The sequence below is a fragment of the Schistocerca nitens genome, chromosome 2 (assembly GCF_023898315.1).
Source record: "Schistocerca nitens isolate TAMUIC-IGC-003100 chromosome 2, iqSchNite1.1, whole genome shotgun sequence".
Taxonomy (NCBI): domain Eukaryota; kingdom Metazoa; phylum Arthropoda; class Insecta; order Orthoptera; family Acrididae; genus Schistocerca; species Schistocerca nitens.
The window spans coordinates 696,844,046-696,860,133 of NC_064615.1; the positions used below are offsets into that span (position 1 = coordinate 696,844,046).

At 39.0% G+C, this 16,088-nt stretch overlaps 1 protein-coding gene and 1 non-coding gene across 2 annotated transcripts in view; one reads left to right on the forward strand and one right to left on the reverse strand.

The window, feature by feature from the left end:
* LOC126236852 (uncharacterized) overlaps positions 1 to 16,088 on the reverse strand; it is a 746,554-nt gene that overhangs the window by 541,478 nt on the left and 188,988 nt on the right. The window lies entirely within an intron of this gene.
* On the forward strand, positions 14,756 to 14,827 carry Trnat-agu (transfer RNA threonine (anticodon AGU)). Its single transcript has one exon. It is a non-coding gene; the product is annotated as a tRNA-Thr (tRNA).

Below are 16,088 nucleotides of genomic sequence, written 5' to 3' on the forward strand. Positions count from 1 at the left end.
GAAGTTTTACTGGATGGCGATCGTTGGGCAAAGACTTGTTGCTGACAACTGAGAAGCCAAGACTTGCAATTGCACAGAACTACGTCTCGACTTGAGCACCGAGTACAGCGGGTAACACAGCTGGACTCAGAATCTCAAGTCATTACCGACATTGCCTTCTGCATTATGCTGCGATTTTAGTAAGATGGGTCGAAACTTCGATCATCATTTCTGTAGGGTCGCGATATTAGTTCTGCCAGTTATTACGTTTTAATGCTTCGCCGCCTCCTAGTTGCCCCCCGTACGTAGTTTGGCGATATAACTGGTGTTCGAACCTATTTTTGCGTGTTCTTCCAGTAGTTTACTAACCATTTAAAGTATTCGGGTGTTATTCACATAACATTGTATTTATCGTGCTGCGCCATCTATGTTCACCATTAAAACCCCTTGCCTTAGGGTTAAATGTTCAGTTGTTTGTCACAGTGGATAACTCATGTGTTTTGCTTTTCAGTAATAAATCTGATTGTTAGCATGACCACTTGGTTCTGTTATAGGCAAGATTATCACTCCTTTCATTAATACGTGTCTGCGCATGGTATGATGCCCGTATTTTCATGCTTGACTGGGTCACCTCTAGTAATTCTCATTCGATTACATGCTTCTGTTGTGCAACATTATCATTTCCATTAATTAATTGGCAGGACCACATCAGGTGCTTTCTATCTCTGTAGGTCACCAGATATCGGAGGGGTCTGCAAAACAGCAAACTGACAACCCCACATCTGTCATGCATTATTTTTCTTACATAGTAGCAAAATTCCTTCACTTGCTCTATTACATGTTAAGTCGGTCGGTACTCCCATTTGTGCTACTTCTCTATAATTTGGTCTTTATTTCGTTTACTTTCAATACACACTGTGTTCTCAGTAGATCATTCATTTAATTCAACAGATGTTGTAAGTCATCCTTACTTTCGCGTAAGATAATGTCGTCAGTGCATCTAATCATCGTTATCCTCCCATCATTTGAAGCCCACTTCTGAACATTTCTTTTATTTTCTGTGTTGCTTTCTCTACAGACGCAGTGTCGACTACTAGAGAAGATATACTGCGTCCACATCTTATACCACTGTTAGTCAAGTCATTTCTGTTTGTAAACGGATGTGAAAATGGAAATGGATTAATAATTGCTTGAATATTGAAAAAATTGATTGGACAGGATATTTGAGAAAGTTTTGAAGGTAATTTATGAATTGTGCACAATTTCTGATCGACTTCAGCTGATACCAGTGCCAACAGACCTTGAATATCATTACATTTAAAGTCAATAAACATAATTTGCATTGCGTACTGCTGCTTCCAGTAGTGTGCGGTATCAAATAATCACCGCAACCATCGAAATTGTCGACCTGCCTATAAGTTCTTAAACACACGAAGCACAATAATTTTAGTGTAAGTAAATAAAGTTTAGTAGGTGCCTAACAAGTTTGAGTCATTACCTTCACATTAATTCCACTGTGTTTAGTCTTGAGTGTGACAATGTCGGAACGCGCTTCCAGGTAAATCGTTAATTATTCTTGTCTGCGCCGAACCTCTTGATGCAGGATCGCGGCGGCGAGTGAAATGATGAACAGATAAGAGTTGAACTTACAACCGTGCGAATAAATATTCCTTTTCTAATTACTTTTTATAATCCATTTAATCATCGGTTAAAATACACATTTTTAACAATGCTGGTACGACGGATTTAAGCACTCGACCGTACGGCACCACTTCTCGAAACAAAATGGTGAAGATACATGAATTAATAAATTGAAGAGCGTGTTTCTTACTTTGCTTCATACAGATATTTAAAGACGTGTCAAAACATTACCCTTGCCATAAAGAACTCGTTAATTTACTTTTGGTGATATCTACGGTTTATAGCTCATTCACTTTACATGTAGCTTATACATAACAAAAGAAAAGGACAAATTAATATGATTCAATACATCTTCCATTTTTATACATCTCTCTTGATTTCTGCAGATTTTGCAAATTAGCCGTCTCTCCCTATTTCTTATCTGTATATCTATTTCTGTAAGGATTTCAACATTTTGCACGATCTACATTGTTGAAATTTTTTTATAGGTCACCATATCCTTTGAGAGTGTCTTGGCTTTCCTACTACAAACTTCTAGATTATGGATGAAAGGCGGCAGGCTTCGGTTCATTGGTAGAATAGTAGGCAAATGCAAACGGTCGACGAAGAAGATTGCATACAAAACTCTCAAGCGACTCACCTAGGGCATTTCTCAAATGTGTGGATCCTGTACGAAATAAAACAGAAGATACTAAAGGTGTACAAAGAATGGCAGCACAAAGGGCTACGTGTTTGTCACCTACAGAAGAGGATTACGGAGATAGTGAAAGAAGTGAACTGACAAATAACAAGTGAAAGCTTATTTAGTATGTTCAAACAATTGATGACAATGTAGCCAGTAACGTCCTCGGCAACCGCTGATATTTCAACAAGTGTACACCCCGCCATTTTCAAGGCACAAAAGCAAGGAGAGACCGCTGTGCAAGGAAATTTATCAACTCGGTATGCCGGGAAACGATGACCAAGAACCACACCACGACATATGCAGAAAGCACCTGGACACATCCTAAAACGATCAATATCGAATATTAATTAGCAGTGTGGCACCAAGTAGTATTAAGTCCATCCCTGTGTTGTTTTACCTTGAGGGACCAAGTTTCCAAGCAGAATTTAGGCAAAGACCTCCGTCTATCCTTTATCCTTATAAGGTCAATTGTTAATTTAACCTGAACTTCTTCCCTAAAAACATTATAACAGTAGTTGGAAGTGCACGTTAGAATCTCCGTGTTATTATGCTCCATACGACGACCAGTGCTAAGACGATCAGTACCTAGGCAGTGTTCTGCAATAACAGATTTGCTCCTCAGTTAAACTCCGTATGACGCTTATGGTGATTAGATCGGTTTTCAATGGTCATATTCTGATCAAAGCATGACATGCCATAACTTCAAGGGATACGGTAGACAGAAGCCTTCTGCAACACAAGATCTTCCTGCACAGACTCTTAAACGGCCATAATGTCATATGGTGTTTGAAACACACCAGCCTCCTTTACCACCTTCGTAAGGCAAACAGGCCGCAGACCTAATTGACACTTCCTTATTTTCATCACTTACCCGATTCATAGATGGTCGATAATGCAATGCACGTTTCATCTTTTCTTTGACGATAAGGATTCAGCAAAGGTTGAACCAAGATGGGCTAACTCTTCTGATATTCTTGTAGGATCTGTGTTGACCAGTGCTCTACGAACTGAGGCGGATGTCGACAACTACCAGTCTGAAGACAGAAGCCGGTGTGCGATGGTTCCCTATAAATGGTATGTCCGAAGGTATTATCAGCCTTCTTCCTGACCAACACTTGAAAGGAGGAAAGGCAGCCACTCTTTTCCACCTAGATAGTGAAAAGAATATTCATATGGATGAAATTCAAGCGTTCTAAAAGATGTCAAAACTCAAAGAGGCAAAATAAAATCACTTGTAAAAAACCACAGCTTTCGATGCAGCTGACTCCAGGGCACATTTATAGATATCTTCCATAAATAGACTGGCAATAACTGGTGACAAAAGGCTCCCCATCACAATTCCATCTGCCTGTTCATGGAACTGATCATTTAATAAAAAGTAAGTGGAAGCCAACAAATGTCGAAATAGCTTAGTTAATTCATCACCAAATTGAACCTCAGTTAACATTAACAAATCACAGAAAAGAACTTGAGTGAAGAGGAAGACCAACTTTAAGTGATGAATCCGAGAATATACTATTTGTCACTCCCGTTGAGATCATGATGACAAGGTAGCTCCATCCGTGAATCATCTGCCAGGCCCTTAACTGAGAATTGCAGATTAATCACTTAGATGTAGAGGTAGATATGTGAAGGGAATGGTACAATATCAAACACCCTTTGACAAGTACTTCACAACAGTCTGCGGAGTACAGGATTTGATATGGATATAGAAATAATTAACTGAATATGCACTTCGTTAGTTTAGCTACGCGTACGTCTTAGTAATCGTTCACAGACACGTCAGAGAGTAGTTGTAAATTAGTGCTCTCACAAGCGATGTGTGGTCCATATACTGTAAACTACTCGATATTATACCCCCTAAAAATATTATTGACTTTTATTTAACACATTATCCCAGACTGCTTCCTACAACACTGTGTGTGAGTTAGAGTATTATGCAATAACACCCTGCTTAATAAATTCAATTCAAATCTTCAACTTCTTTTTTGTATTAAGGAAAAGATATTAAATACACGCATTTTTATGAAACAGAATGGTTGAAATCACAGCAAAGAAGTAATAAATGATATTGCTTGGAAACCGGCAGGAGCTGATCCATTGCAGCGTTCCAGGTTGGAAATGTACTCTAGAAAAATGTATTATAGGAAGGTTCGAAACACTATGTGAAAGTGAACTTAAACAGTTCAGGTGATGATATGACTACACATGACGTTTCAGAACGTATTCTGTTATTATGTCTCTGTGTATTCCAGTGCGATATATTTGAGACTGAAACTTCCCCTTTGAATAATTTTACATGACTGTGCTTAAACTGACACTCAATATTTTTTAGGGCAACGCAATCTGACTTTCAACACACAATGTTTTGTTAGCGCAACGCAATCTGACTTTCAAAATCTCTAGAAGAGAATGGCCCTGACTAACATTAAACTATCTCTTTCACAAATCACTTACCTCACAAAAATCTTCGCTGCTCAAGCTACTGCAATACAGCGAGCGCCACTACTGCCAGCTAAATAAAAGATTCAAACTATGGAAGGCACTAACTACTGATAGGGATAGTTAGCAAATGAAAGATATTAATAGAGAACAAACAATGTATTTACCTTGATATCATGACAAATTACAAAACTGCGCCATCTCTCTCCCCACATCCACCACTGCTGGCGGCACACCTCCAACTGCCCAACGCTACGCGCTGTTCACAGCCAGCTGCCTAACACTACAATGGTTGAGTATTACAACAATGCAAAGCAGCCACAGACTGCACACGGCACAGCCGGTGATTTTCATACAGAGGTGGCGTTACTAATAAAAAAACCTAAACAGCCTACTTACATAGCCCCCATGCTCCCCACAAAAAATTTTACAAATTTTGTTGGGCACTGGCCAATACATATTTGTTAAAATTTTTTTTTCACAATTACAATAACAAAGAAATCAAATGCACACACTTATTGATACAATGTTGGTCAAAAGCTAAAATTTTCTCACAGTCCATAAAGACAGTCCTGATCATTCATCACATTGCAGTGTTTTTCTCAAAGTCTGAGCAGTAAAAGAAAATGCACACGGAAGTAGTGGATTTCCATGCAGTCTTGAAGAAGTATCGTTGTCCTTCCAACGGAAAGACAGTGCTGACTCTCGACATGCTGACAGGTAATGGGCCACAAGAGAGCAAACCCACAGCAGAGTCAGTCGAAGTTTTGAAGAGTATTGGTAGGTAGGTCATCACAGAGCAGACCCACTGTAGTCCTGGTAGAGATTACGGTACTGGTGGGCCACCAGCGGTGCAGACCCACTGCAGTCCTTGTAGAAATAATGGTACTGGTGAGTCAGCAAAGACGCAGACCCACTGTAGTCCTTGTAGAGATAATGGTACTGGTGAGTCAGCAAAGACGCAGACCCACTGTAGTCCTTGTAGAGACGGCCAGCAGCCATCTGTTGCGACTGTGCAGGTGCACAATCACCATCGAAGAGTCTTGCGGATAATGTAGCAAGTCCATAACCACCACTTGTGCACTCACAAAGTTTTTGGAATTGTCCTCAGAACCAGCAATGCTGTTATCCAGTCCCTTGCTGGATTATTAACACACGTGCAAACACTAACAGTCCCTACTTCTCACATATTGTCCATATACTATGACCAATAGAAACATGTGCAGTGAAATGTAACTTACAAGTTACTTAATTTGATGACCTGGTGTCAATTACAATTTTATAACATAAGAACACAATAACAAAGGTACAAAACACATCATTCAAGAACATAACAATACAAATAACAGTTGCGGTAATAGGGGCTTTACAAAAGAATAGAAATAAACATATACATCAGTGTTACAGGAATTATGACATAATTTCATACATAAAAGATCAGAATAACTTTTGAAACATCAACTTCACACCTAAGCATTAACACAGAACAGATAAATGTCTAATCATCTTTACAAAGTAAATAACATATTATCAATGCAAATTATATTTGAGGATCACAGTATTCCTCATCATAGTGAATGTAGCTTAGTATTAGAAGAAGAAAAAATTCTATGAAACTACACAAAGACAGGAAGAAAACAAATACACAAGGGTACACAAACACATAGTGGGATAACACGATGGAAAGGACAGGGTTCGTTTTCAGTGTAACTTTTGGTACTGCAGTATTTTGTGAACAAAACCTTTTTTGTTCTTGGAGATCTCTCTTCGTTCATCATTATTCCCAAATGGTCCTATCTGTACCTCTTTTCTGTATTCTAACCATATTTCTTTCAAAATAATTATTTCTCATTGTACAATACTCATTTTGGCCCTATCTGTTTCTTGTGGCTTCTCAATGCATTTCTTCCAATTCATCATAGTTAGTTTCTTATATAGTCTACCCCCTCTTAAGCTAACTTAAATCTACTGAGCTCAGATGCTAAACTAAGGGACGAGGCAATGCAGCATCACATAAAACAATTAATATAAACAACAATAAAAAAACGCAGATTTGCGAAGCAAGCAGTATTAAGAAATTAGCAAAGCAATTGTAATACTACAACTAATCTAAGGCAATGTGCAGCAAACAATAAAGAGAAATCATTAGTAAAACTGGCTTAACAGAATAATACAAAGTCAAATTCAATAACACTATGCCTGGCAAACAGCAGAAGCAAAAGCAATAAATTATATCTAAACATGACAACGCTCAAGCAGAAAAATATTACAGTAAAGACAACAATGCAGATAAGGGAAATGTATAATCACATCTTAATGTCTATGTAATTAAAGTGGTGCACCACAACAACTTATTGTAAAAAAAATATTACCATGTACTTGAAAAGAAAATTATGTGTGCAGTAACTGTTACTAGTCCCTTCTTATTGTTCTTTCCATTCCAAGAGCTCCTTTTTCGAAGAATGTGGGTCATAAAGTAATTATTTAATAGATCTGTTGACAGAAAGTGTTCACATTAGCAAATGAATTTTTTTTTTTTATGAAACCAATGCTGCAACACAGCTGGAAACTAGATATCAAATGAAATAAGCAACTATGTACAAAGTAAAGCATAAAATAATCATTCAGTAGTCATGTGACATTTCATAAGTTAGAAATTCTCTCAACTCTCGTAGAAAGACGCTTGTCGTAATCAGGTGTGCAGATGTAAAAATATTTCTCGTCATTTCATTAGGCATTTCTGTCGCCATATGGCATTTCTCTCAACTAGCACGACAATAGCCGTGAAATGTTGCGATGCTTTCTACAAAGGAACGTCAAGCGAGGATAATGCCCCCTCTTTTTTTTTTTCACCTAATGGCCTTCTGCTGTCAGACGCCTACCTCTCAGCTGGGCGCCAAAAACGCATTATGTCAAGGTCACTTACCTTTCTTAACGAAATATTTACGACAGCAGTTTGCACTACAATGACAGTCTCATATAAAAATTTCACAGGTCGAGAATTTGCATTACAAATGTGTAGAAACAAAATCTTATGAATATAAGTGTCCAAAAAATTTTCGCTGGCATTGTGATACATTCACGCATTTACACACATTTCATAACTCTTAAAGTACGATTCTTGGTTTCCAACAACCTTTTTCACAAACCAGAGTCCCTAACCACTACTCATTATTCCTTACCTTATTCGTCGACACTTCTTCAATATTTCATCATAACATACGTAGCATAATCAAATAACTCATATAGCATCAGCTTATTTATCATAAACATACCTCAACAGCATAATACACATCGTCGTCGTAATAATGTCGTAACATCTCAGTCAATTCTCAAAATCGTCTTAGCTTCCTCCAATAATTTCAAAACCTAAAAAAATATTCTCTGCTCATTTCAGTAGTGTCATCTACCTCAAACGTACTTTAAAATCATGATCCCATACCAAATACATCATTCAGAGTTCTCATAGTATCACAATGGTTCCGAAAAATATATGAACAGTTCACAAAGGACAGACAAAATACAATTTCATAAGTGTGAAGTTATCCAGCTGTGTAATTGCGTAAACATCTGTCACTGATGTAATAAAAAAAATGTTTGTTTCTCAGTTAAATGATCAGGTAGCTGTGTAATTTATGTGTTAGAGAAATATGGTACCGATGTGTAAAGTTGTATAAGAAAATACCATATTAGCTAGGGCTCCTTGTGCTCGCCAAACACATGGTACACAAAGTAGGCGTGTACCCCCCTGAGGATAAATGTAATTATACCCTCAGGTGTTACAAATTACATCAATGGAATGAAATATATCTCGGAAAACTTTCTTTGTAATTCAAAAATCTTTAAAAATAAATGTTTTAAGTACAAAATTAATCACTCAAATATGTGTCCTGTAGCGCTAAAACTGTGCGTCATGTTGTAAGATAATTCTGTGGAAGTGTCGTAATTATCGTCCTCCGAAAGCTAAGTTCTGCAGAAGTCAATGTACTTACCTGATGATAAACAAAAGTGAAATGCTTTGCGTATATATATCTTAGTTATTACGCTTATTGTTGTGATGAGGAAAGTACTGTGCTGTGACGTATTGTTGTGCCACGGAAAAGGCTGTCTCATTGTTGCTATACCACAAAAGTTAAATACTAAAACATGTTTTACTTTCCAAAAGAATTCAGAAAACTGTGCAAATATAAAACAGAAACACCTCAAAAGCAACATTGTAAACTGTCACTCATTAGTAGCGTCGTGATAACATCGTGTAGCTGTCACATAAACTAACCACTGTATCATCTGGTATCTCTCAGAAACCACCTTGAATCCATAATGTATTTGCAAGTAAACCAAAATGTTGCATTAAAAAAAAAGCAGATTATCTTTCAATAAACGGTTTTACGTGTGAAATGTGGTTTAAGCCTTTACTCTCCATAGTACGCAGACTTTCAACTGAAAAGCAATTATGTTTTATACGTCGGTAAGGAATTCTAAATCTTTTCTCAAGGTTAGCGTCTGTGTTATTTTTCTCGGAGCCAGCCGGCGCACGCGGCTCCCTGCGGTGCGGGTCATTGTCTGTTGGCGCGCGTCGTTAATGGGATTCGGAGACCGAACATCTACAAATTCGCCTTGCCGAGAGGGCCCAGCTCTGTTATAATCCCGCCAGTTCTGATGAAATTCAGGTCTGTCGTTATGTCGTAGTTTACATAGTTTCTCGTTTGTCGGTCATGTGGTGGAGAATTTCTCCCGGAATCGCAACCGCGCGCCGAACTGTTGCGCCTGAAGTTATTCTGCCACCCTTTTTTTTTTTTTTTTTTTTTTTTTCAACAGCTTATAGTAAAAATCATTGTGTCGGCGAGTAGCATATCGGTCATTGTTAGGTCGTGTCGGCGGTTCCATCTTAAAATTCGGTGCGCATTGCCAATTTCTTTCATAACTTCCGAAATGCCCTGTGTTATTATGTTGCGGCTTTTCCGTATCTCTATGTCCCTCTTCCCATGTTGGAGCGCCAGTGTCGTCTGAAATATGAAATTTTTGTATTACCTGCGTCAACTGATCTTGTACTTCCCGGATTTCTCTTTGGTGTTGCGTATTAATTTGATTTTGATTTTGTTTCAGTTTCCTAATTTGTTCGCACTCTTCTGTGTCGTTAAAGACCACCGGTCTTGCGTCATTCAGATCATCATCCACCCCTGTAGATAAGTTAGTGAACTGATCTGAAAGTTCGGCTACTTTATCCGATAGTGTACTTATTTCCTCAGTGTGTTTTTTTGAACCAAGTTTCGGAGTATCTACTGTGTCCTTTAAGTTTTCCTGAGTCTCTGCAAGTTGCGCAACCGAATCGGTAGATGCAACTGAGTCAAATTTAGCTTGTAAGGTCTCATGATTTTCATGAACAGTAGTTTGCAGTTCTTCTTCATGCCGCGAAAAAATAGGTTGGAAATGCTCACAAATTTGTGCTTTTACGTCATTACAGACTTTTGGACATTTCGATTCAATGTGATGTAACTCAGTAGTTAAATCTTCACGTGTTTGTTCAAGCTTATGTTCCACTGAGTCTAACTTTTGAAGATTTTCTTCCATTGTGTCTAACTTTTGAAGATTTTGTACCATTCTGTCTAACTGTTGCTGTATTTGTCTCTCATTTTGTTCCATTGTGTCTAACTTTTCAAGCTTTTGTCCCATTTGTTGCATTAACTGTAATAACAATGCACAGGTGTCTGAAACACGTTCCTCAGTGCTTTTCGGCAGTGAAGTTGCACCGGCAACATTCACATTTTGACAAGCAGAAAATGTGTCTTGACTTATTTGAGAAAACGGTGAGGACCCAGAACCTGAATCTACAGTATTTGTGAGATCGTCTCGTGTCATTTCGGATTCCTGAGCCGCGCTATTGCCGACCGATCGATCGATAATGCTTCCCTGTTCTCTAATTGTTTCGCTGTCTACACCATTGTTTGCAACCCGCTCCATTTCCCTATGCGCAATTACCAAATTACTACTTTTAACATTAGTTAATTCATTATTCTGCGGCGCTAACATATTGCTTTCGTCTTCACTGTCATTTCTCAATTTACTTTGGAGCCTAGTGTTACGTTTTTCACACGCCATTATTGTCACAGTATTTCACACGACAACACAGAAAAACTCAATTTGAAGAGCAAAAATAAGAGAACACATTAACATAACACTGAAAATAATATCTAGTTAATTGCAGCTGCGAAATACTTGGTGCAAATCTACATGCATGCCACAACTATTTTACTGTACAACAATGAAAAACTACAACTACAATGGAAATTCTCTCTACAATTACGCGCTAGCAATAAACAAAATCTACACTAATTACACAAACTACAAGAAAAAATCAGAAGTTTCCAGTGAGGTATCCTAGGCTAAGGGTCGCCATATGAAACGTCCCCTTTGAATAATTTTACATGACTGTGCTTAAACTGACGCTCAATATTTTTTAGGGCAACGCAATCTGACTTTCAACACACAATGTTTTGTTAGCGCAACGCAATCTGACTTTCAAAATCTCTAGAAGAGAATGGCCCTGACTAACATTAAACTATCTCTTTCACAAATCACTTACCTCACAAAAATCTTCGCTGCTCAAGCTACTGCAATACAGCGAGCGCCACTACTGCCAGCTAAATAAAAGATTCAAACTATGGAAGGCACTAACTACTGACAGGGATAGTTAGCAAATGAAAGATATTAATAGAGAACAAACAATGTATTTACCTTGATATCATGACAAATTACAAAACTGCGCCATCTCTCTCCCCACATCCACCACTGCTGGCGGCACACCTCCAACTGCCCAACGCTACGCGCTGTTCACAGCCAGCTGCCTAACACTACAATGGTTGAGTATTACAACAATGCAAAGCAGCCACAGACTGCACACGGCACAGCCGGTGATTTTCATACAGAGGTGGCGTTACTAATAAAAAAACCTAAACAGCCTACTTACAAGACTATGCTAGCTGAACACTATCTAAATATACGATTTGTCGATAAACAGTAGTTTTTAAAAGAGTGCTTAATTTAATTGGAACGCCGGAAACCAAGTCCAGATTTTATTCTACAGCCAACTTGTTGGAATCTAATTATCAACCGTTATTATTGCTGCAGAAATCAATATCTACATTTGATGTCGTTACAATTAATGAATTCAGTAACTAATTTTTTCCAGCCCAACGAGTAAGAAACGAAGTGGCATTCACAATAATTCACACTAAATAAGTTATATCTTTAACGCAAATCTATTTTTGCTGACTAACACGACTGTGCAGTGTGTGCTAAACAAATCTGTTTTCGGCTCCCAGCCACCACAAAATGCTGATTAAATTAATTCTCCGTCCATTTAATTTCTGTTAAAATTACTTTTTTGCAAATTCGGTAGTGTTAAATATCCGTATATTTAATTCGCCCAATATGTCTGGAGTGACTAAGAACGCGGAAGAACTGATGGACAGCGATGCGTGTGAGAAAGGAACAGGTAAAAGACAACCGAATGCAGATGGGTGTTGGAATTGGATTTCTCAATTTCATTGGATGCCCACCAAACATAACCATAAGCACAGCGGCCCGTACTGCTTATGCGCTCGTCTGCGGTGCTCAAGGCAAAAAATTTCATTAGTTATTAACCTAATTATTCGGTATGGTCTACTGGTTTGTAGCATGCATATCATAGCGTCTGCAAGAAATGTTGTTTCTGTTGCGATTTCATTAACTTTCTAAGCTGGATGATTGAGTATTACAAGCTACCGTGGTGGATCCAACAAGACAGATTGAATAATTGACAAAGGCAAGTGTACTGATTTACTGCACAATTAAAATTATATACAATATCGTCTCCAACTTTTTGAGGATAATCTGTAAAACAACTGCTACATCTGGCTATTTTTGGAGTCACATATACTGCCCCTTTTGAACGTGAATTCATATGTTAGTCAATGCCCGATTACATTAGGCGAGAAATAGGAAAGCCTTCTTAGGATATTTGATATGTCGCACAGAACACATATTGAATGTAATTGTTTGCCAACTTGTCGTCATTGAACCCCAGCTGTCACTTTTATTGTGTCATAAAGACACATATAATCCGTAGAAAAGAGTGTATACGACATTCCGACCGATTCTACGCCAAGACTACTACGAACTGTGGCTACAGTTTCAGTCTGCAAGTCTGAGACAAAGTATAGTTTGTAAAGCTAACTATTCGTTCATTGTAATGTACCTAGTCTGTGGTATACTGTTCATTTCGGTCACACATATCCATCCTTGCTTTGCAAATTTTCCATTTAGGTATTTGTTACACATTCGTTTCTAATACAAGTAAAATGCTAATCGAAGCCTGTTTTCCATCAGCACTGCATCATATTCTCGCCCTTGTGAAGGAAACCTGCATCAGCTTCTTGTAGGCAGCTCATGATAATATGCTGAAAGTCTGCAGGACTGGGAAATATCTACAACCACAGCTCTGATAGTCAGGTGTAAACTATAGCAGTCACTCATCATGCGGGAAACACGGAGCTGTGTATTGAGATTAATAAGAATACGGACAGAACAAATACTTGAATCCACACTGTGACTACAGACCCTAACCAAGTTAGCTAATCGCAAGTAGATACGAAGAATCCAAAGAAGAGCTGGACGACTGGTTTCTTCGTTCAGCATCGGAGTGTTACAGAGATCAACAAGCTGTAGCATAAAACCGTACAAACCAGACCTTGTACATCTTAAAAGACCTTAAAAATGTACAAGAACTAAAAGAAACGTATTACTTCCTGTAACATATACATCTCGTAGTGATCAAGACATTAAACTTGTAGAAAGTCGGGCTCTTACTGAGGTATATCAACTACTCGTATCTTTCTTCTTACGCACCGATCTCTAAAGGAATATGAAAACGCGGGAGAGGGGCTGGGGTGGGTGAGGATGAGGGCTCGGGGGTGGGTGAGTGGAAGGGATTTTATGATTGCGGTGTGTATCCACCAACAAACATCGTTTGCGGATTGTAGATGTAGATGTCTGTCAATGAAATGCTGGATGAGTTACATGTAACGCGCAATGAAGTTTGTTCGTCAGAGCGTTTGTTCCCTGTTTTTGAATCGACCTGGTACATAGTAACATTATAATATCACAAGCTGTCCTAGAAACAAATTCCTATATATTCCCCTTAAACACAGAGGCTGGTAGGGCTCCGTAGATCACAAAAGTTATTTAACATAAGTACACATTGATTTTCTTATTATGGAGTTGTCGTGGCTTGGAAAGACTAGAACAAGTACCTTTAGAGTAAGGAGGTTACTACATGCTTGCTTGGCATATTTGCCTTTAATGAAACTATTTGGTTCCAGAGACCTTTTAAAGCCTCAAGCATCTGTTATGTATATGCAGAATGAATTGACGCCGCGCGGGATTAGCCGAGCGGTTTAGGGCGCTGCAGTCATGGACTGTGCGGCTGATCCCGGCGGAGGTTCGAGTCCTCCCTCGGGCATGGGTGTGTGTGTTTGTCCTTAGGATAATTTAGGTTAAGTAGTGTGTAAGCTTAGGGACTGATGACCTTAGCAGTTAAGTCCCATAAGATTTCACACACATTTGAAATGAAGTGACGAATGAGAACTTGTATCATGGCTGGGATTCGAAAACGGGTCTCTTGCTCATTAGGCAGATGCGGTAACCACTACGCCATCCGGGCACAGTGGCTTTGCACAACTGTAGGAACTACCCTGACACACCTCCGTCCTGAGTCCAAATCCCCACACGAGCCTCAGCGCACTTGATATTCCCACTAAACTTGAACAGCATTGCAGAGGCTCTCCTGCTCTATTGTAATAGCACTTCAGTATCGAACGAAATGGGGGATCCTGCTTATCCAGTATAGTTGGAAAGCCTCTGCAATGCTGTTAGTCTAGGGGAGATAACAAGTGGACTGTCATGAATTGGGATTTGGACTGAGAAGGGAGGCATGCTCGTGTATTCTGTGGAGTTGTGCAAAACCACTGTGCCAGGGTGGTGTAGTGGTTACCGCATCTGGCTAGTGAGCAGGTGACCTGGGTTCGAATCCCAGCCTTGGTACATATTTTCGCTCGTTGCCAGTCTGCATATATTGAACGTATTTGCCTTTTTAAACACAAAGATGTAAGTTATCCATTCTTTCAGTCTTGGTGTTCCTGGGTTGAGCCGCATGGGGTAGCTGTGCGGTCTGAGGCGCCTTGTCGCGGTTCTCGCGGCTCACCCTGTCAGAGGTTTGAGACATCACTCGGCCATGGGTGTGTGTGTTTAGTGTAAGTTAGTTTAGGTTAGATTAGGTAGTGTGTAAGCTTAGGGACTGATGACCTCAGCAGTTTTATCCCATAGGACTTACCACAAATTTCCAAATTTTGTCCTGGGCTGTATTATTCTTCCGCCATTGTTTAGTTGTTTTTCTCAGTGATCGCTGTCCGATGTCTCGTTTATTTCGGCAGACAGCACTTTTTTCCACTGAGTGTATCATTACTGCACAAGAACACCGAAGTACCAAATCAAGCGAAGTATCATTCCACCTCTCCACTCATTTTCCAGTATTTTCCATGACTATTGCTGTGTAACCTCATCAGAGACGCGACACATTTAACTAAGTTATCGACGTTTATAGCTTACAGATGTTCTAGTAACTGTGTTAGGGAACTTATAAAAGCTGACTGAAGCAAGGAAATGCTCAAAGTGACACAATGTCATAGGTAAAAGAGAGAAATGGGACGTAACAAGTGAATGAAATATTTTGCTGTGAAAGGACATTAATATTAATTACTGTCGTCATCATACTACAGACATTATTTTACGGTGGGATAAGTGAAATATCTGACCTCTCAGGCATTAAGTACCATGAAATATTACTGTGTATGGGACAAGATTGCGTTACACGCGATAAAAAATAATAGGCCACTGAAAAAACTAAACATCTCTCCTATCATTTTGCCGTAATCCTGAAAAATAAGAATGTGCAGGTATACACACAGGCCTGAAATTAAGATGATCTTTGAAACTAAATCGGTAGTACAACGTTCGATCGATGTGAGACAGTGATACGAAGAAAACTGGAAAAATAGTAGCTAAGGAATTTCAAATGTGGTGCTTTAAAACAATCTGAGTAATTAAGCGGGTACATAACTGTGAAACGAATAGCTCTTAGTTTGAATAGGCATGGCAGATAATCATCAAAACTTCCACCAGAAACAGGAACAGGTTGACAGGTAGTGTGCCAAAGCATGGAAAACTAGACAATTTGAGAACAGAGGGAACAGCGCCGCGGGAAATATTGCTAAGTTCGTTTCTTTAGAACAGGTTTCTGAGTAAC